This window comes from Pongo pygmaeus, chromosome 12 (assembly GCF_028885625.2).
Source record: "Pongo pygmaeus isolate AG05252 chromosome 12, NHGRI_mPonPyg2-v2.0_pri, whole genome shotgun sequence".
Lineage (NCBI taxonomy): Eukaryota > Metazoa > Chordata > Mammalia > Primates > Hominidae > Pongo > Pongo pygmaeus.
This window is the reverse complement of record NC_072385.2, coordinates 39,688,793-39,710,378: the sequence shown is the minus strand read 5'-3', so window position 1 is coordinate 39,710,378 and position 21,586 is coordinate 39,688,793. Positions and strand designations below refer to the sequence as shown.

Here is a 21,586-nt window from a genome sequence, read left to right as displayed (position 1 = left end):
TTGTGTTTTCATACAAATCTTAGAATCAATTTGTTAGTTTGTAATTGAGATTGCATTGAATCTATAGATCAATTTCAAAGAATTGATATCTCAACAATATTGAGTTTTTTGAGCCATAGAAATTGTATGCATATTTATTTATTTAAGTCTTTTGAATTCCATTCTTGGTTGTCTAAGAAAAAAATGGAATAAACTCATAGAAACTGAACATAAAATTAGCATATGAAAAGGTATAAACATGGGACATTGGAAATAAATACTAGAAGCAGTTGTAGCTCACTTGTGGGTACACATGCTGTTGGTGGCACTTCTCCCGCTAAAAATGGAAGCCAAAGTCAGCCAGGTTGGAGAAGTGGAAGAGGCTCTGCTCAAGCACAGAGCTGTGAAGGGTTGGCTGGGATGGGGAGAGGAAGACCTCTGTTTTCAAGTGATTTATGTTTTGTTTGCTTTAAATTCAGAACTTTGGTTTGAATGAGTATTCTATCTGTATCATTGATTTTAAAGTAATTTTAGTGCCCAGATAAGTGACCTGGCAAATTTGGGAGTAGAATTAGATTGTGGGGCTCAAAGGACCCTTTAGTATTGATTTGCCATGCTGAAACATGGGAAGTATCTTCAAATTTGGAGAATACCAGAGCCCTGTGCTGGTCTAGGTCCTTTCTACCATTCCCCAGGCTCAGACTGCTTTGAGTGGGGCTCTTTCCCCTAGGGTATTCCACCCAAGGTGCTCAGAGGCCCAGAATGCTGGATGGCAGGACAGGCAACCTCAGAGGGTGGCATCTGAGCTCCCAGGGGAAAAGCCTTAAGCCTGTGCTAAACCCCATTGAGAAGGAGCTTGCCTGGCTTTATCGATCTAGGAGTCTGTCCAGGACTGCTTTAGGGCTGTGACTCCTCCTGACCTGTCTGAAACCAGTGCAAGGGACCTCCCCTCCAGCTAGACTCCAGGAAGATGTTATACAGAACCAAGGCCAAGGTTTGTTGTTCATGTCAATAAATGCAAAGTATGTGGCATAGAAACTTGTTCCAGAAATTTGAAGTAGCCACTCAGAACAATTATATTCCAATGTTAGTATACAGCTCTTCTCAAAGTTAATATACAGCTCCAGTCAAAGGTAATAGGTAAATTTTCTCTTCAGAGTGCATATGTAGAAATGCTCTGTGGGTTGTTCCTTGTCCAGAGCTAACAAATAGTCTTGGTAGCTTATGTGTTTCTAGGATTTTACACATTTTCTAACTTGTTGTGTATAATTGTTCGTAGCATTCTATATTATTAATTTGGTGGCATTGGTTTTAATGCCCCATCCCTCATTTCTGAGTTTAGTCATTTGAGTCTTCTATGTCTTTTTCTTATTTCATCTGGCTAAGAGTTGGCTAATTTTCTAATCTCTGCTCTAATTATTATTATTTTTCTTTCTGCTAGCCTTTATTTAGTTTGTTTTTTTCCTAACTTTTTGTGGAGTACAGTTGTTGTGGGACAAATCAGAGACGGGAGAGACTGAGCAGAGTTCAGGAGAGCCTTTAATTATTAAGGTGATCACTGACTCAGTCAGACTAGGGTCCAGAAAGTCTGAGCCCCGAACAAAGGGATGAATCACCTTTTAAGCAGTTTGTGGTGACAGTTACGTGCTGCAGGGAGCACACTTGCAGAAGCGAGAACAAAGGCAGTTAATTACTCTTTTACATTTGTTATACCATTTGTCTTACATCCTTGGTAATACATGCTTTTGTAGCAATTGCTTATCAACCTTGTGACTTTACAGCCATGCTAGGGAGGGAAGCAAGAACTCGCAGTGCCTCAAGGAATGTAAAATGATGGAACACAGATAAGCCTCTCTGGTCATAGAGGAGGGATAAGCAGTTAATATTCTCTCTTAACCCGGCCCGCCTCCCCTGGGTGGGGGGAAGGGGGCTGTATTACATTCTACCTTCAAGAAAAAGAAAAATTTTGACCATTATACTTATAAAATTTATTAATTCCCCCTTCATTCCTCTCTCCTTTGGTGCTTGCCATAAATGCAGATTAATAAAGAGCACCACAATCGTTTATCTCTTCTGGTGTAGGCTCATATTCTTCTTGAGGGACTGATTGGTATTTTTTCAGTGCTGTTAGTTTGGTGGTAGTCGTTCAGTCTACTACTGCTTCAATAGTGGACTGGATGCTTCTGATGAGAAGAGGTAAAAGACAAGGCAGTGTTAGGCATCCTCCAATTATGACTATAAAACCAATTATTAGAGTTTTAAAGCCTCCAAGCTATGAGAACCATCCTCCAAAAAGTGTATTCAGGCTCCATCCAAACCAGGTCTGCACTGGGACATGGGCTAGTTTTTGCATCTTAGCAGTAATTTCCATAATAGCTCTTCCACTGTCATCAATTTGTAAACAACAGTTGGTCAGATTTAGTTTGCCACAAACTCCTCCTTCGGAGGCTAGGAGATAGTCTAACCTAGCCTATTTTGGTATATGGCATCCCTCATTTGGGTAGCTTGTATAGCTAGCAAATCCAGGGCTCGAGCTGTCTCATTGATTATAATTTCTAGTACCTCTTGTAATCTTATAATTCAGTTTAGCATGTATATACGAGTATGGTAACCCCGTGACCCATCTTGGGCCCATGTAGCTGGTCCATAATATTTTATGATCCTCTCAGGAGGCCATTCATTGTCTTTCCAATTTCCTATTTCAATGTCTTTTCTTAAATCTTCTCCTTGGGTTAATGGGAGTAAGAAGAAAGATGGTCTTATTGTTCCTAATACACAGGCTCTAGTCCAATTTTCAGGCAACAGTTGGTAGGCCTTTGTCCCACAGATCCAGTATAGTCCTGCTGGTGCCTTCCAAATATTTGGAATGTCCAGTTGATACCATGACTGATTTAACAGAGGAAATTGGGAGAGGGGGTTGAAATCTGGCATGGAGGAATTATCTGTGTAACTCCTCCACTCAGTTTTATTTTCTGACTCCTTGAAATATTGCTGACCTAGACAAGTTGTATCCCTTACCTGAGTTTGAAAGTTTTTTCCCCGTCGTGCTATGCAATATCTCTCAATGATAGGGGTTTTTAATAGCCAAACACTCTGGTTGGCTTTGAATTTTGTAACAAATTCTGATATAGTAAAATTATCTTGTGGCATTAATTCTCTGGCCTCCCAGGGCCATTGATCTCCCATATTTGTACCCCCACAAACTTAACATGATGTGATCCCAAGATTAGTAGCAATACTTTCAGTTAGTTGAACAAACAGGTTTTCTGCTGTTATTGGTGGAATTTGAATCCTTGATTCTTTGGGGTCAAAATGCTTATTAAGGGATTTATAAAACCTGAATTGCTGCATTGGGCTAACTTGAACTTTAGCTCATTGAGTTTTTGTAATAATTACAATTGGAACTCCTCGCTTTGCTCCTTTCCAGTCAAAGCCTATTAGTCCTTTAGTCCAGAAAGGCATATTTGGTTTTAGTATAGTCAGATTGAGGGGGTTGCATGTTCAGGTTGTACACCCAATTTTTGCTTTCAGGCAGGCCAACAAAGCCACTCTTCCTGGCTTTAGGTAGTCAATGGGTAGTCCATTGACTATGACAGTCAAGGCAATCCTTTTCTGTTTCTCCCGTTATGATCTTAGCAGCTTTGCTACTGATTCTTTCCTGGCCTAGATCCCTACAGACCACTCCTAGATTATTCAACTTGCTAAGTTGTGCAGCCTGGTAGGCATCAAAATATATTGAGACAGGCCCTATGTGTGAAAATGGAAATATCTTTGTTTTGGTTACAAGCTTCCCTACTCCAGTGTCTATTGGATTTGTATATGACAGCAACAAGGGTTCCCCTATTTGGATTTCAAACCAGAAATCATAGGGCAGCAATTCCAGATCATAACAGATTTGAGGTTGCCCATTTCCCAGGTCACAAACAGAGTAGCTGGTTTGTGTAAACACAAGTTCCTGCCTGAGTCCCCCTACACTCTTAGTAGGTCTGGTATATCAGAGTTTTAGTTATGCCTTTTTCCAGACCAGGCTTCCATCATGCAGTGATGGCAACTATCTTGGTCTTTTTGGACAGCTGTTAGCATTTTCACTATTAGTATAATCAGTTTTAGACTATGCATGGGCATCCTTCTGGGCAGCAAGTTCGACAGCAATTGCAAAGGTATCATGACAGTAAGACAATTAGTACAAGCAAAAGAATAACTACACTGACAAATTCTATCCACGTTTACTTATCTGGCACCGGCTTCCTTAAGCTTCAGCCACGCGTAGGTTAGTCAGCTTCCGGTTGTGTGACTAGGACAAGGTTTGGTGTTTCCTCAAGCTTCAGCTGTGTGTGGACCGACCAGCCTCCAGTGTGGTCAGAGCAGGGCAGTCGTCATTCTCTGATGCACCTTGGTCTTTCCGCAAGACCAGTTGAGTTGGATTATCTGGATCTTGCTGACTTGTCCACCTGTCTGGGGCAGGGGCTGCAGGTTTCAGCTGGCTATGATGAATCCAAGTTGTGATACCTGCAACTTTAACAGTGGTAGGGGTAGACATGATCACAACATGGGGACCATCCCATAAGGGCCCAAGGGTGGTGGAGTTCCAGCATTTAACCCAGAGTCTCCAGGTTGGAAAGGGTGTACTCTGTCTGTAAGACTAACAGGTATTCTTTCTCTTACCCACCCTTGTACTTCTTGCATTACTTCACCCAATGCCTTCATTTGTCTCCTTAGGGCTAGTTCTCCTATTTCTTTCAAATCTCCTTTTATTTGAGCTATTAGTGGGGGTGGTCAGCCATATACTATCTCTTAGGGTGAATACTCAGTTAACTTAGTGGGGGTACACCTGACTCGGAGAAGGACCATTGGCAACGCCTGACCCTACCTTAAATGAGTTTCTTGGCAAAACTTCTGCAGCAGTTGTTTCAGTGTTTGGTTCATCCTTTCAACTTTTCTGGAGCTCTGTGGACGATAGGCTGTATGCAGCTTCCATTTAATTTTAAGCATTTGGGTTAACTGCTGTACTACTTCTGCCACAAAGGCTGGTCCGTTATCTGAGCCTAAAGTTAGTAGCAATCCAAATCTAGGAATAATGTCTTTTAATAGTATCCTGGTTACTTCTCGAGCCTTCTCTGTTCTGGTGGGAAATGCTTCAACCCATCCTGAAAAGGTGCAGGCTAACGCTAACATGTACTGGTAGCCACCAGCCCGAGGCAGCTCAGTAAAGTCTACGAGTAGGTATTTGGATGGCACTGCTCCAGTCTCTTGAATTCCTGGGGGCTGAGTAGGCCCTTGTCTGGGGTTGTTTTGAGCACATATGACACATTGCTCACAGACGGCTCACACGATGGCAGTCAGGCACGGTACAGAGAAGTATCGCACTACAAGAGTTTCTAAGGCTATCTTCCCCATGTGTGTTCCTTGGTGAAGTTGCTTTATAAATCGAGGGGTGATGGCTTCTGGGATGGCAAGCCTCCCATCTGAAAACTTCCACTAGCCTCCTTTTTGATATCCCCCACTTTCCTGCACAAACCATGCCTTTAGTAGTTAGGCATTTCTGCAAGGGGAGGTTCTAATAAGGGCATAACATAATTCTCTCCTTTTTCTGTCATGTTTGTCATTGCAGCCCTTTTTGCTTCCCTGTCTGCTTTCCTGTTTCCTGTAGGCTTGTTACTTCCTCCTGTTTGATGTCCTTTACAATGAATGACTGCTACTTTCTTTGGAGCCCATACTGCCTCTGGGAGCTGCTCTATTTCTTTTTCTTTCTTTATTTATTTTCCTTCAGTAGTTAATAGTCCTTTCTCTTTGTAGATGGTCCCATGAGTATGCAAGGTAGCAAAGGTGTATTTTGAGTCAGTATAGCTATTCACTGACTTCCCTTTTGCTAGAAGTAGCGCTCTTATGAGAGCTATTAGTTCTGCCTTTTGCACTGTGGTTCCTACCAGTAGAGGGCGGGCCTCAGTGACTAAGCTCAGTATGACTACTGCATATCCAGCCCTTCTGATACCTTCAGATATGAAGCTACTTCCATCAGTAAAATACTTTACTGATACAGTCCTTTAGGGGCTGGTCTTTCAGGTCTTTGTTGTTTGAAAAGACCTTGTCTATCGTTTCTACATGGCAGTGATACCCTGGGCCACAAAACGGGGGCTTCCAGTGCTATGCATATTCCATTGGCAGTAGTGTGGCCAGATTTAGGGTGTTTACAGTCTGTAAGGTGATGTATGGATTTTCACACAGAAACCCTTTTTATCTCAGCATTCTGGAGTTAGAGAGCCAATGGTGTCCTCTCTGTTCCATCAAGGTGACAACAGTGTGGGGCACCCAAATTATCAACTTCTGTCCAAGAGTGACCTTGTTAGCATCTTCAGCTAACAGAGCAGTGGCAGTCAGCACCTTGAAACAGCGTGGCCATCCTATGGCCACCAAGTCCAGTTGCTTAGACAGATATGCTACAGGTCAATACCATGAACCTAATGTTTGCACCAAGACTCCTGTGGCCATTCCCTTTCTTTCATGAACATACAGGCAAGAGGGCTTTGTCAAGTCTGGCAACCCAAGTGCCAGAGCTTGAATTAAGGCTTTTTTGATTTCCTTGAAGGCCATGTCCTGTTCTATTCCCCAAAGGAGGGGCACCTTTTCACCCCCTTTGGTTGCCTCATATAAAGGTTTTGCTAGGAGCAAGTAGTTGGGGATCCATATATGGCAGAAGCCAGCTGCCCTAAGGAACTCCTGTACTTGTTGCCTTGTGTCTGGTTGAGGAGTGCTACAGACAGTCTCTTTTCACTCTTGCCCAAGCTCACGCCTCCCTTGGGAAATGTGGAAACCAAAGTACCGGACTTCTTGGCCACAGATCTGTGCCTTTTTCTTAGATACTTTATAGCTGGCTTCCCACAACACTCGAAGGAGATTCTCTGTTCCTTGAATACATTCCTTTCTGGTGGGTGTAGCCAACAATAAATCATCAATTTACTGCAGTAAGATACACTGGCCGCTAGATGGCATGAAAGCCTTCAAGTCTGAGGCAAGCGCTTCTTCAAAGGATAGTAGGGGAATTCTTAAATCCTTGAGGAAGTATAGTCCAGGTATACTGAGATGGTCCCCACTCAAAAGCAAAGATATCTCAGCTCATAGGGGCTAACTGAATGCAGAAGAATGCATCTTTTATGTCTAGGCATGTGAACCAAACAGCACTAGCAGGTATTTGTCCAAGCATAGTATACAGGTTAGGTACAATAGCATGCAGTGTAGCTGCCACCTTGTTGACTGCCATTAAATCTTGTACAGGTTGGTAGTCACCAGAGGGTTTTAACACTGGCAGCAAGGACATATTCCAGGAGGAGGCACATTCTTCTATTATTCCAAATTCAAGGAGCCTTTGAAAATGTTTTTCAATTCCCCAATAAACCTCCATGGGAATAGGATATTGGTGAATTTGCACTGGGTAGGTTCCATGTAGTAACTCTACTACCACAGATGCTAGATTCACTGCTAGCCCGGGGGGGGGGGGGGGTTGTCCTCGGCCCAGACTCCTGGCAATTTAAGGAGCAGATCTGTAAATAGTTTTTCTCCTTCAGCTACAGTATATCTCTTTCCACATTCTTGACAATTGCTTTCGTAAAGCCTCCATTCCTCCGTTTTTGGAACTGTAAGTGTTAATACCATAGCCTCTTCCTGTCCTAGGCTTAAGGTCATCTCTCCACTGGGAGTGAAAGATAATTGAGCCTGCAACTTTTGTAATAAGTCCCTTCCTAATAGTGGCACCGGGAAATTTGGCAAATATAAAAATTTGTGTTGGACTTCTTGGTTCCCAATCATACACCTCCTAGATTTGAAAAAAACACATCTTTTCTGTGGTACGTGTGGCTCCGATAATATTCACAGAGTCTTTCGATAATGGTCCAATTGTCTGAGTCACAACTGAGTGTTCACTGCCAGTATCTACCATAAAGTCTATTTTTCAGCCCCTTACTACCATTGAGACCATAGTCTCCTCAGGGCCCAGTGAAATGGAGCTGGGTCTGTCTCAGTCCTCAAGATAGTTGTTGGCTTCTTCCAGCCCTATTAGATCTATGTCAGCCCCTACTATACCCTGTCTGGTGGTAGAAGGAGGTCCTATCCAGCTGTTTTGTCCCTGGTTGCTGCCTTTATCTTTTTCCTTCTCTGGACATTCATTTTTCCAATGCTCTCTTTGCTTGCATCTGCCAAATTGATCTCTCTCTAGTCTAGGCTGCCCTTCCTGACCTCTCCTGGCCTCCTCGTCTGACCTAGCTTGTCCTCTACCCTGATCATGTCCGTGACCATGTCCATGCCCTCTTGCAAATCCAGCTTCTCTTTCAACCAAGGCTGTGGCTAAAATCTCTGCCTTTTCCTTAGCCCTATGCTTGGCGTCCTTCTTAGCCTCTTCATCCTGATTCACATAAACATTGATTGCTACCTGGATTAACTAAGATATATTCATGCCTTCAAATCCTTCTGATTTGTGCAACTTCCATCTTATGTTCTGTGCCTGACTTATGAATGCTACATTAACACTGCACTCGTTCCCTGCTGCTTCTGGGTCAAATGGCAATCTGGGCATGAGTTTCCTCTGAGTCAACAGGCCCCTCCCATTGATTACTCTCTAGAGTCAGACTAATCGCCTCATCCTGGGAGGTGATCAGGCTCCCCTTCCGTCCTTATGGGATGGGCTTGCCTAGGTCCCAACCTTACCGTGGTTCAGTAGTCAGCCTGTGCGCTGCTCCTGTGACTGTCCTGCAACTCCCGAGTTGGTTCTATTTGTGCTGTCAAGGGAAGGCTCCAAGGACATGGGAGAGCTGTTCTCCTTCTGGGTAACTTCACCCAGTGGCGCCATGGGTCCCAAATCTCCCACATCCTGGGGCTCAAGCCCACAGGCAAAGGAAACAAAAACCTGCCATCTCCAATCCTGGAGGAGTCCCCAGAAAATGTTATGGGACAAATCAGAGATGGGAGAGACTGAGCAGAGTTCAGGGGAGCCTTTAATTATTAAGGTGATCACCAGCTCAGTCAGACTAGGGTCCAGAAAGGCTGAGCCCTGAACAAAGGCATCAATCACCTTTTAAGCAGTTTGTGGTGGGAGTTACATGCTGCAGGGAGCATACTTGCAGAAGCGAGAACAAAGGCAGTGAATTACTCTTTTATATTTGTTACACCACTTGTCTTACATCCTTGGGAATACATGCTTTTGTAGTGATTCCTTATCAACCTTGTGACTTACAGCTGTGCTATAGAGGGAAGCAAAAACTTGCCGTGCCTCAAGGAATGTAAAATGATGGAACACAGATAAGCCTCTCTGGTCATAGGGGAGGGTTAAGCAGTTAATATTCTCTCTTAACCTAGCCTCCCCTCCCCCCGGGGGTGCTATATTACACAATTTTTGACCATTATACTCATAAAATTCATTAATTCCCTCTTCACAGTTAGGTTGTAAATTTGAGATTGTTTTTTAAAAAATATAAGTCTGGCTGGGTGCGGTGGCTCATGCCTGTAATCCTAGCACTTTGGGAGGCTGAGGTGGGCAGATCACGAGGTCAGGAGATCGAGACCATCCTGGCTAACATGGTGAAACCCTGTCTCTACTAAAAAATACAAAAAAATTAGCTGGGTGTGGTGGTGGGCACCTGTAGTCCCAGCTACTCGGGAGGCTGAGGCAGGAGAATGGCATGAACCTGGGAGGTGGAGCTTGCAGTGAGCTGAGATCATGCCACTGCACTCCAGCTTGGGCAACAGAGTGAGACTCCATCTCAAAAAAAAAAAAATATAAGCACATATGGCTATAAACTTCCCTCTTAGCAGTATTTTCAGGGAATCTCATAAATTTTGGTAATGTCTTTTTATTTTCATTTATCTCAAAGAATTTTCTAGTTTCTTTTTTGACTCAGTATTTGATACATTGGTTGTTTAAGATTGTGTGGTTTAATTTCCACATATTTTGTCTTTCTAATTTTCTCTTATTGCTTTTCTTTCACTCCACTATGATTGGAAACTATATTTTGTATGATTTAAATCTTGAATTTGTTAAGAATTGCTTTCTGGCCTAATCTGTGCTCTATCCTGTATAATGTTTTGTTGTGGGAAGTCAGGGACCCCGAATGGAGGGATCAGGTGGAGCCGTGGCAGAGGAACATAAATTGTGAAGACTTCATGGACATTTATCACTTCTCTAATAATACTCTTATAATTTCTTATGCCTGTCTTACTTTAATCTCTTAATCTTATTATCTTCGTAAGCTGAGGATGTACATCACCTCAGGACCCTGTGATGATTGCGTTAACTGTACAAATTGATTGTAAAACATGTGTGTTTGAACAATATGAAATCTGATTGTGAAACATGTGTTTGAACAATATGAAAGCAGTGCACCTTGAAAAAGAATGGAATAACAGCGATTTTAGGGAACAAGGAAAGACAACCATAAGGTCTCACTGCCTGCGGGGTTGGGCAAAAAGAGCCATATTTTTATTCTTGCAGAGAGCCTATAAATGGACGTGCAAGCAGGAGAGATATCGCTAAATTCTTTTCCTAGCAAGGAATGTAATATTAAGACCTTAGGAAAAGAATTGCATTCCTGGGGGGAGGTCTATAAATGACCACTCTGGGAGTGCCTGTCTTACGCAGTTGAGATAAGGACTGAAATACGCCTTGGTCTCCTGCAGTACCCTCAGGCTTATTAGGGTGGGGAAAAAATCCAGCCCTGGTAAATTTGAGTTCAGACCGGTTCTCTGCTCTCAAACTCTGTTTTCTGTTGTTTAAGATGTTTATCAAGACAATACGTGCACAGCTGAACACAGACCCTCATCAGTAATTCTAATTTTGCCCTTTGCCTTGTGATCTTTGTTTTGTTCTTGCCCTGTTTCCTCAGAAGCATGTGATCTTTGTTCTCCCTTTTGCCCTTTGAAGCATGTGATCTTTGTGACCTACTCCCTGTTCCTACACCCCCTCCCCTTTTAAAATCCCTAATAAAAACTTGCTGGTTTTGCGGCTCAGGTGGACATCACAGTCCTACTGATATGTGATGTCACCCCCGGAGGCCCAGCTGTAAAATTCCTCTCTTTGTACTCTTTCTCTTTATTTATCAGACTGGCCGACACTTAGGGAAAATAGAAAGAACCTATGTTGAATTATTGGGGGCAGGTTTTATGTTCACTTGAGAAGAATGCATGTTCCATTGTGTGAAGTGTTCTATGTATGTCTGTTAGGTCTTATTGGTATAGGGTTATTAAAGTCTCCTGCTTTCTTATTTCCTTTTGTCTTGTGGTTTTACCCAGTATTAAAAGTGGGATATTGAAGTCTCCTACTATTGTTCATTTGCTATAGATATCTCCCTTCAATTCTGTCAATGTTTGCCTTATACAATAGGAAATCTGAGGTTTGGTGCAGAAAAATCGATGATTGTTTTATCTTCTTGGTGAATTAACACTTTTACCATTATGTAAAGACCTTCTTTGTCTTTGGTAATAATTTTTATTTAAAGTCTATTTTGTTTGATATTAACGTAGCCAATTGTTCTTTTGGTTACCCTTTGAATGTAAAATTTTTCCATCCTTTCACTTTCAGTCTATGTGTGTCTTTAGATATAAAATAAGTCTATAGATATTTTCTTTGTGGTTATAATTACAATTATAGAACAAGATATCAAAGTTATAGCATTCTGTTTCAAACCGATAACAACTTACGTTTTAGATGCATACAAACTCTATGTCTTTACAGATGCTCCCCTCCACTTAGTGTTATTGATGTCACAAAGTACACCTTTATATATTGTAAATTCAGTAATTTAGATTTGTAATTTTAAAAAATGTTTTCATCATTGGAATTCTATGTATCAAAATGAAAATACTACAGATTACTGTATTTGTTCATGTTTTTATGTTTACCAGAGTACCTTATATTTTTATATGGCTTTGTGACGCTGTCTACCATTCTTTTCATTTCAACTTGAAAGGTTTCCTTTGTATTTCTTTTAGAGTACATCTAGTGGCAATGAACTCCCTCAACTTTTGTTTCTCTGGCAAAATCTTATTTTTTTCTTCAGTTTTGAAGGTCAGTTTTGCTGGATACAGTATTCTTGGTAACAATTTTTCTCTTCCAACATTTGGAATATATGATTCTACTCCCATCTAGCCAAAAAAGTTTCTACAGGAAGTTGGGTTAAAGTCTTATAGAAGCTCTCTGTGTGTGGCAAATCAATTTTCTTTTATCATTTTTGAGATTCTGTGCAGTTAGCTAGGAGGAATACATTCAAGAGTTCTATCGTACAACATAGTTACTATAGTTAATAACAATGTTTTGTAGCCTTGAAAATCACTGACATTTTTAAATGTTCTTACCACAAATGTAAGTATGTGAGGTAATCCATATGTTAAATAGCTCAATTGAGCAATTCCACAGTGTATACATATTTGAAAACACAATGTTGTATTCAGTAAGTATATAACATTTTGTCAGTTAAAATGAAATTAAAATACCAATAAAAACATTTTTTCTTTGTGTATGATGTTAGACAGTTTGAGCATAATATGCCTGGTGTGGTTCTCTTTGTATTTATACTTGTTGAATATCTTATTTCTACTATGTAAATGGTTTTTATTATAAAAGTATTCTCATTCTCTTATGTATTTTTTGCATTAATTGAGATGATCATGTAGTTTTTTTCACCCTTCATTTTCTTTTGAGATGGAGTCTCACTCTGTTACCCAGGCTGGAGTGCAGTGGTGTGACCTCAGCTCACTGCAACCTCCACGTCCTGGGTTCAAACAATTCTCTGCCTCAGCCTCCTGAGTAGCAGGAATTATAGGCACCTGCCACCATGCCCAGCTAATTTTTGTATTTTTAGTAGAGACAGGGTTTCACCATCTTGGCCAGGCCATTCTTGTACTCCTGATCTTGTGATCTACCTACCTCAGCCTCCCAAAGTTCTGGGGTTACAGGCAAGAACAACTGCACCCGGCCTCACCCTTCATTCTTATTAATGTGGTACATTACATTGATTGATTTTCATATAGCAAACTACTTTTGAATCTGGTTATAAGTCTCAACTGGTCATGCCATATAATGCTTTTAATATGCTGCTGTATTCAATTTTATAGCATAGTTATGGGACTTTTGCATTTATATTCATAAGGGATATTACTCTGTAGTTTTGTTTTCTTATGATGTCTTTGTATGTTTATCTCTAGAAGACAGTGACTAAAGAAGTATTTGTCTTCCTAGAAGGAAGAACCCTGAAACACTGTGGTATTCTGGCACATGCTGTACATACATACTTCTTCAAAGAGCACCTAGGGACATTTACTTGGGCAACTATGAATTAAGAGAAAGCAAATACCTAGAACAGGGTTCACCAAACTACAGACTGAGCTAAATCAAGCCAGGCACTTGTTTTTGCAAATAAAGTTTTATGGGAACACAGTAAGGTCTATTCATTACCTATTGTTTATGGCTGCTTTCATACTACAATTGCAGATTCAATAATAGAAGCCAAGATCTTATAGTTTGTGAAGCCTAAAATATTCAGCATCTTATACTTTATTTAAAACATTGCTGATCCTGACCTAAACGTTTTGAAGAATATTGGATATGAGTCTAATATCTAATGTCTAAGCTGACATTGATACCTAAAGACCTAAACCATCATCATGGCCCCCTGTTAGAGTAGGAGCTTATGTGGCTACATTAAAACTAGAGTCCTGGCTGAGTCTAGCTGAAATTTTCAGACACACCCCATATTCCTTTCCCTGGTCCCTGAATGTATAATTGGATTGATGTGATCTATCATTGGAGTAGCCCCCACATTGGGCCCTTAACCTGTAAAGTAGGAGGGTCATGTGGAAGCTGCAAAAACTGCCTTCAATCACCCAGATAAGAAATCAATAACAACATTGCATGTTTTCAGGGGGCTGGAGTTGGGTTGCAGAGGTGAGTGCCATTCGGGAAGACCTTAAGCTTGTGGCAGGGTGTGGAGTGGTGGGGGTCCTTATCATGTTTCCTTTCAATTCTTCAGTGTAGCCTTCTCAACAGCAGGATGGATCCTGAAAGAGGACTGGAGACCACCACAAGCTCAATCAAGTGGCTGCCCTGATAGCAGCTGCAGCTCCAGATGCACTGTTGTTGGAGTCAATGTATACAGGCTCTGGGCACATTGTATGCAGCAATGAATTGGAGAATATGTCCTTTCCCCTTCTAATCAGAACAAAAGACCTATTAGAATTCATGTAGAAAGAATAATACTTAGTGACAGTTTTCCCTAGGATTGTGTTTACACTCTTTGGTTCTATAAAATGAGAGACCAAAACATCTTGTCCATCTACAGAACTCCATGCTAATCCTTTCTTTGGAGATATCATGCTGATCATGCAAACCAAGCAAGAAGCAGTGGAGGTCTTGGGAAAACACATGCATTCCAGAGAGTGAGTAGAGGAGGATAAACTCTGAGGAGATTCAGGGACCTACCACTTATGTAATGTTTTTAGGGATCCAGAGGTCAGTGGGAATGCTGGAACATTCCCTACAAAGTAAGAGGCAAATTGTTGTTGCATCCTGCATCTCCTATCACAAATAAGGAAGCTGATCACCTGGATGGGCCCTTTAGGATCTGGAGGTGACACTCCATATTCTATACCAGGTGACTCAGAACCTGGTCAGCTATCCTTGTGTCCTGAGGCGGAAAGGCTCTGTGGCAGATCCATTCTGCAGTGGCTTCTTCCCTGCTCCTTGGTCTATAAAATCTGCAGACCCAATGGAGTTGAGAACGTCAGCATTGGGCACAGATGCAGTGGAAAAGTTACAACACAGGCTCTGGGTATTGGAGCTAGTCCATGCCATTTGCAGCAGGGAAGTCTTTCTCTTGTAAAAGAGTTCCTGGCATGGTAGTGGGCCCCGGTAAGTGTGGAATTCCTGGCCACAGCGTTCATGTGGCCATCTGTCTGGAACTCAGCACTAGGGGGTGGATCTGTCACACTCATCAGGTCACAGTGGAAGGGTCCCACAACATCACCTTGCAAGTCGAAAATTTCAATATTCAAAGTCAAGCCTTCCCAGAACAAGAAGGCACTATTCTATTAGTTTGAATCCAGGCTTAGATAAGGATAGTCTCTACTCAAACGGATTATAGAAAGAATGGGAGGAGGACTGTGGCAACGGAGAACCAAGGCATGAGATTGGCAAGTGTCTCTAAGGCCAGCCAGAAATGGGCTTTCATATAATAAGGAGGAGTAACAAGGTTAGAAGGAACCTTGTGGGAACAGGGGCTCAGCCACTGTGTGTCCTTGAGGCCAGCTGATACTTAGGAGGGGCTGGCCTAAGTATCATTCAGATGCTGACTCAGGCTGATGGTGGGCCAAAATTCAGGGTGATCTGAGGAGAGAGGAGCTTAATTAAAACTTGGTCAAGTCAAAGTTTGGTCAAGTATTTTGTTCTAGTTTATCAGTTGAAACAAATAGCTCATCTAACATTCATAAGACCAAGAATGGGAATTTGGAGGGACTCTGTTCAGATATGCCTTAGATAAACAAAGGGCTTATCTAGGAGTCATAGCTAAGCTTTATGTAGAAGGGAACTTCTTTAGTAAGCCATTTCTTGGAAAAACAAAAGGTGGAAGAATTTCAATAACATTCCTTACTGTCAGGTTCACAGTGCCCTGGTAAAGTTCACCAGTGTCAGCACATATGAGTAAGCTGCATGAGGAGGGAGCCCCACCCTACATCCATCCCCATGGTTGCACCAGCACCAGCATCAGTGTTCCATTTTTTATGTATTCCACATTTTCTTTATCTATTTATCCACTGATGGGCATAGATTGATTTCATATCTTGGCTATTGTGAATAGTGCTGCAATGAACATGGAGTATAAATATCTCTTCAACATACTGATTTCATTGTCTTTGGCTACATACCCATTATATAGTTTGATTATTTGTGCCCCCTAACTTCATGTTGAAATTTGATCCCCATTCTTGAAGGTGGGGCCTGATGAGAGGTGTTTGGGTCATTGGGGTATAAGGACAAAAGGAACAAGCAGTGGAGCCCCTACCTCCATTAAGCTCCAGTCTCCCAAGAAAGCAAGTTTGTAATAGACAATGACAACCAGCATAGACGTCCACTGGTGCTATGCAGAAAGCCCTTGCCCACACAGGGTAATACATAGAGGCACAGGCCACATTAGGTATCATGCACAGGCCCCCCAACCCCGGGTGACATGAAGAGGTGACAGGTGAGCTGATTCTGCTCAACACTCATCCATTGTGAGTATTACTGTTTGGTTTGGATCTCTTTCACTGTCTCAGTCACAATTTGGCAATAACAGTTTCAAAAGCTGCCTGTCGCCCCTTTGAAAATACCTTGTACACTCTCAGTTGACTCATAACCTCATTAAGGCTCGTTGGTTGGCTTCACCTGTAAGGTTACTTGTTGTAAAGTTCAAAAGCCCAAAATCTTAACTGCTTGATATGGCTAAAGTCAAGTAACAAGGAATTTAAAGGGACTTTATTAAAGAGTGCGCAGCTTAATTAAAAGTGGACATTCAAGTTATATTTAAAAGACCTTTTTGTTTTTCTCTTCTTGGATCTTGTTTTTCTGGGAAAAGGCTCTTTTTTCCTCAGTTGACTGAGTTATTTTTCTCCATTTTTTGTCTTACCACTCCTAAAGAACACATGAGAGGCCCTAAGATAACTTCTGGTAGCATGGGACTTCTTGGGAAAAACAAAGGAGGCACCACAAACCCTGTTTTGGGAAAAAACCCTCTGTTTTCCTCATGAAACCCCAAGAATTAAAAGGAAATAAATCTCTCTCAAAATCAAATGCTGTGTTCTGTTTTGCATTATGTTATCTGATGGTTTTTGGGGGTACCAGAAATTACTTCACATTATGGGAGAGTTTGTTGTGTAATAACTAGGTAGGAAATATACTTTAAGGGATGGCTAATAGTAGTTATAAATCAGAGAAGCATGCTCTTGGCCACCTGAAAGATATGGAAGCATCCCCACGATCCTACTAAGAGAAAGACTCCCATGGGGGATGGGCTAATTACAAAATACGCCAATTGACTTTGGGTTGCCTTGCAATACAATGCATGGCAGAAGCACTACACCATCTCCTCCTATAGTATCTCCCTCCTTTTGGGGACCCAAAATCCAGTATAAAATGGCACTCTTAATTTTAGGAATCTGTCTACCTGGCCCTGTTCCTCCAATGGCTCCACCCTAAAGCCAGTAATCCAATTAAGAAACTGGCAAATAAAAAAAATCTTAACAAGTGCTAAATTTTCTGTTGGTGTTGCTGTATATGTGTTGTGTGTAATGTCTATAAAAAGAGCTCTAATTGATTGGCTTAAAGAAAAATAAGCACTTAAATCAAATCTTAAATACTAGGTTTGCTAAATGTTCCAAGGTTCTATACTACCTGTTTTACAGGTAGGTAAGACCTGGGGCACATGAAGCCAGATGCTGAAAAGTCAGTGGGATTTCTAAAATTCTAATGTCTAAGGATATGCTATCAATCATAATTAAGGGTAAAGTTCACAAATAATAAGTAAAACAAGAGTTAACTAAGTGGACTGTAGTCAGAAAGTTAAAGCAAGCTTTTTAACTTTTGCTTGGAATATTGCTGATTCTTGATTTGTTTTTCAGAGTCAAGAAAACTTAAACTATTTACAGACTATCTGTGAGTACTTTTAACTTATGGCAATATAGTTGTTTGCATCAGTGCGGTAAGAATCCATTTTTCTTTGTCATATGACACAATTGAAAATCTGGTTATTTTACCAAGGCTTTGACAGAAAGGGTGTGTTTCCCTTTAAGGAATCAAGGTTAACATGCAGAACTAATAAAAGTCCCTTGTGGACAACTGGCCTCATACCTTGTCTATACAGTCCCCGCACAGGGTTCCTAACCTGTGGTCAGTAAATAATGTCACTTTCTAACAAGTCTAGGAGCTCCAAGTTTATCTTGGGACCTCAAGAAGAGAGGATCACACAACTCACAGGTATTGGAGGATACAAACCCATGGCTGGGCTCAGCTTTAAAGGTCTTATCTGAAATTCCTTATGTAACAGAGTTTTATCAAACCCAATCCAAAAGGCCTATGTAGAAATAATCATTCTTGCTGCACTTTATGCAAATAATCAGGCCAAGTACAAAACTAAAGTTTATTCTATGAACACACACAGTCCTATCATAATTTGTTTTTACAAAAATGAGGAATGAAGAGAGAAGTAGTGTTCCAAAGTTTATCATACATTTCTCTTTAAATCCCAGTCTCATTCATTGTTTTTAAGCTTTTTCCCTACATTTTAGACTAACCATGCTTATTCCTGTAAATCAAGTTATAACTTCCTGTAGCTTGGAAAAAACAAAAAGGGATAGGTAATGTAAAAATCTGGATCAGTATGCTAGTTCTGGGCAATTATCCTTCAAATTCTGCCAGGTAATGAAAATAAGTAGGGTGCCCATAACCTGGAGGTTTCTTTGTTTGGGGAAAAAAAATCAAGGCTTCATACACCTGCCAAAGGGAAATTCTATATCATGGCAAGTAAAATTTTGGATGGAAATTATTTACTACACTACACTTGTGAGAATTGCTATACTCACTCTACTATTTGAAATAGGGTTATACACAGTAGCATTTTCTAACTAAAATATTGGACAGAGTTTCCATTGCTGTAGTGTTTTGCTTAAGTATTATCCTTATAGAAGGCATAATAGTTACTAACAAAAAGGAAGCATGGAAGTTTTACTATAACTGAGTCTGCTAGAAATTTTTATTGGGTTTAGTAATGCACTTTGAAATAAAATCTGCTGCTTCTGGATTAACACCCCTAGCAAAGTGGAGGAAAGTCTACAGGTACTTAAAAATAAAATCAAAATTATTAACAGGCTCAGGGAAAATGCAGGGTTCAGCCCCAGGTGGCTACAATCCCTCTTTCAATGAATTCCAGTCTTCTTTGTGGAATTGGTTAACTCCTTTATTAAGCACTCACTTGTCTATATGGCTTATATTAATATTTGGACCCTGCATACTCAATTCTATAACTCAAATTGATTCTTTTACCTAGAAGCAATCAAACTCCAAATGGTGCTGCAAATTGAACCACGCATCAACACGCTGTTCTTCTGAGGACCCTTAGATCAACCCCAGGAGGAGCCCTAGCTGCTGTTCTCCATTCAATGCCCCTGTTCAGCAGAAAGTAGCCAGAAAGAGTTGTCACCCAAAACCCCCTAACAGCAGTTAGGGTAGTATCTTCACAGGGGGGAATGTGGTAGGAGTTATTAAGAAATTATTTAGGCAGATAGAGAGGAAAATGGATCCTTTGACAGTTTTCATTTTTAAAGCAGCTCCAGAAATGTTTCTGGTCTAGCAGAAAAGCCCTGGCTCTTAGACCCGGGCATGAAACCTTTGCAAATGCCAGCCATTAGAAACTGAGTCCACCCAACATGGCGATTCCCACAATTGTTCTCTTGCTCTTGCCCCCACATATGCCTGGCAGCATGGCCACCCCCACATATCCCCACGTGTGTAGAACATCATGGAGCCCTGCATTTTTATATTAAAACCTAGGGTGGGAGGGCCAGTTTTTTTGTGGGCTATGTGAGTAATATGACTGGTTAAACCAATCGCCTGAGCTCTGTGCAAATCAGACATCACCTCCTCCAGCCTCTTCATATACCTGGCTGGTATCCTCTGTATGCAGGGTCTCCTTTTGTGGCTTTGGAGCCTCCCTCCCTCTGTCCCTGTATGGGGAACTTCTTCCTTCTCCCTTCTTTCTTGCCTATTAAATTCTTCAGTCCTTAAAAACCACCCCACATGTGTCCGTGTTGTTTTTTTCAATTCAACTCAAGACAAAAACCTTGTGTTTCTCTATTCATTGGAGCCATATCACTACTGTAAAAGACTCGGCCACCTTAAAAGGTGTTGTCTGGGGCTGAAATGAAATAAAAGGCAGGAAAATGCAACTCAGGAAGACTAGGGGTGCTCTAAGGAAGTACAGGGATTTCACCTCTCCAAATATTCTACCCTGACAAGCAAATTTGGAGAGATTAATATAATTATAAGCCACGAGCTTACAACTGCCTTGACACAGGCACAACTCTATCTCTGATAAATACCACCTTATTTAGAAACCCCATTCCTCAAAGTAATGAAAGAATTACCATGGTGGGTGTGTCTAATAAAATGATCTTTATGTTTTGAGTCAAAACCTATACCTTATCATTTCATTAGGTTCAGCTCCCCCACCACAGGCTCTAAGTGTCACATGCTCAGTAGGTCCCATGTGTTTCTTACATGCCCTGTGGCCCCGTCAATCTTTTGGGCTATGATCTCCTCAACATCCATAATGCCCATATCTCTTTTTCATCAAAAGGTGAACTTTTTTAAGAATTAGAGCCAGGGGACCAAATATACCAAATTAAAAAACATCCTGACAATGTACCACAATTTAATACTAGTAATGTTAAAACATCATCTTGTGACCAGGAAAATGAAATAGAGACAGAGGAGGAAATATTAGCAGAGAAGAGAATACATTGGAATGAAAAGCAGAAAACAATAAAACTACCTTTAGCTTCCCCAATTTTCCTGTTAACACCAGAAGTGGAACAGTTGCTCAAGGATGTCCCCTCCCACTTATGGTCTCTGTCAAATACAGATATAGGGAAAAGATTCTCAGCCACTCCAGATAAAGGTAGAGATAAACCTGAAGAAACGCCTACCCAACCTTAAACAATATACTCTATGACAGGAAGTCATAGAGGGAATTACTCTTATCATACAAGATTATCTGAAAAAGGGGCTCATTATTCCTTGCACAAGCCCCTGCAACAGCCCTATATTCCCAGTAAAGAAACCAAGTGGGAGAGGATGGAGATTTGTACAGGACTTGAGGACAATAAACTATCATAATACCCAGGCACCCAATAGTCCCCAATCCACATACCCTTCTATCAGCTATACCCACTACCAGCCAGTATTTCTCAGTTATGGGCCTCTGCAGTGCCTTTTTTTGGTATTCTTGTAGATCCAGGCAGCCAGTATTTGTTGGCCTTTACTTGGAAAGAACGGCAATATATGTAGAAGGTAATGCCCCAAGGGTATACAAAAAGTCCCTTACTTTCCCCAAATATTAAAAGCTTATCTAGAGGATTTAATTTTCCCCAGGGCTCAGCACTCATTCAGTACGTAGATGATGTTCTCTTTTTTTCAGACACGCTATCTTCCTCTTAGGAAGATAGTCTATATTTGCTCAAACAATTAGCCCCCAAGGGACACAAAGTATTCAAAGACAAACTTCAGCTATGCTAACTGCAAGTGAAGTATTTGGGGCATATTATCTTGGTCAAAGGACTGAATATTAACTATGACAGAGTGAGAGGGATTTTAGCTTTCCCAATGCCCGTTACAAAGAAATAACTTGGAGAATTTTGGGGCCTGGCAGACTGTTGTAGAAACTGGCTACTAAATTTCTCCCTTATGGCTCAACCTCTGTATGCATACCTAAAAAATGAACAGCCTGATCCCATCATATGGACTCCAGAGGGACAATCAGCTGTACAACAAATAATGGAAATTCCAACTAATGCCCAGCCTTAGGGCACCCAAACTACAAAT

At 41.2% G+C, this 21,586-nt stretch overlaps 1 long non-coding RNA gene across 1 annotated transcript; it reads right to left on the bottom strand.

Annotated features, from left to right (window-relative positions):
* Positions 1-224: 224 nt before the first annotated feature.
* LOC129030539 (uncharacterized) lies at positions 225-9,005 on the bottom strand. The gene is made up of 3 exons (XR_008500695.1): positions 8,677-9,005; positions 4,850-4,926; positions 225-4,494 (listed from the first exon to the last, which is right to left on the bottom strand). It is a non-coding gene; the product is annotated as an uncharacterized LOC129030539 (long non-coding RNA).
* Positions 9,006-21,586: the final 12,581 nt, after the last annotated feature.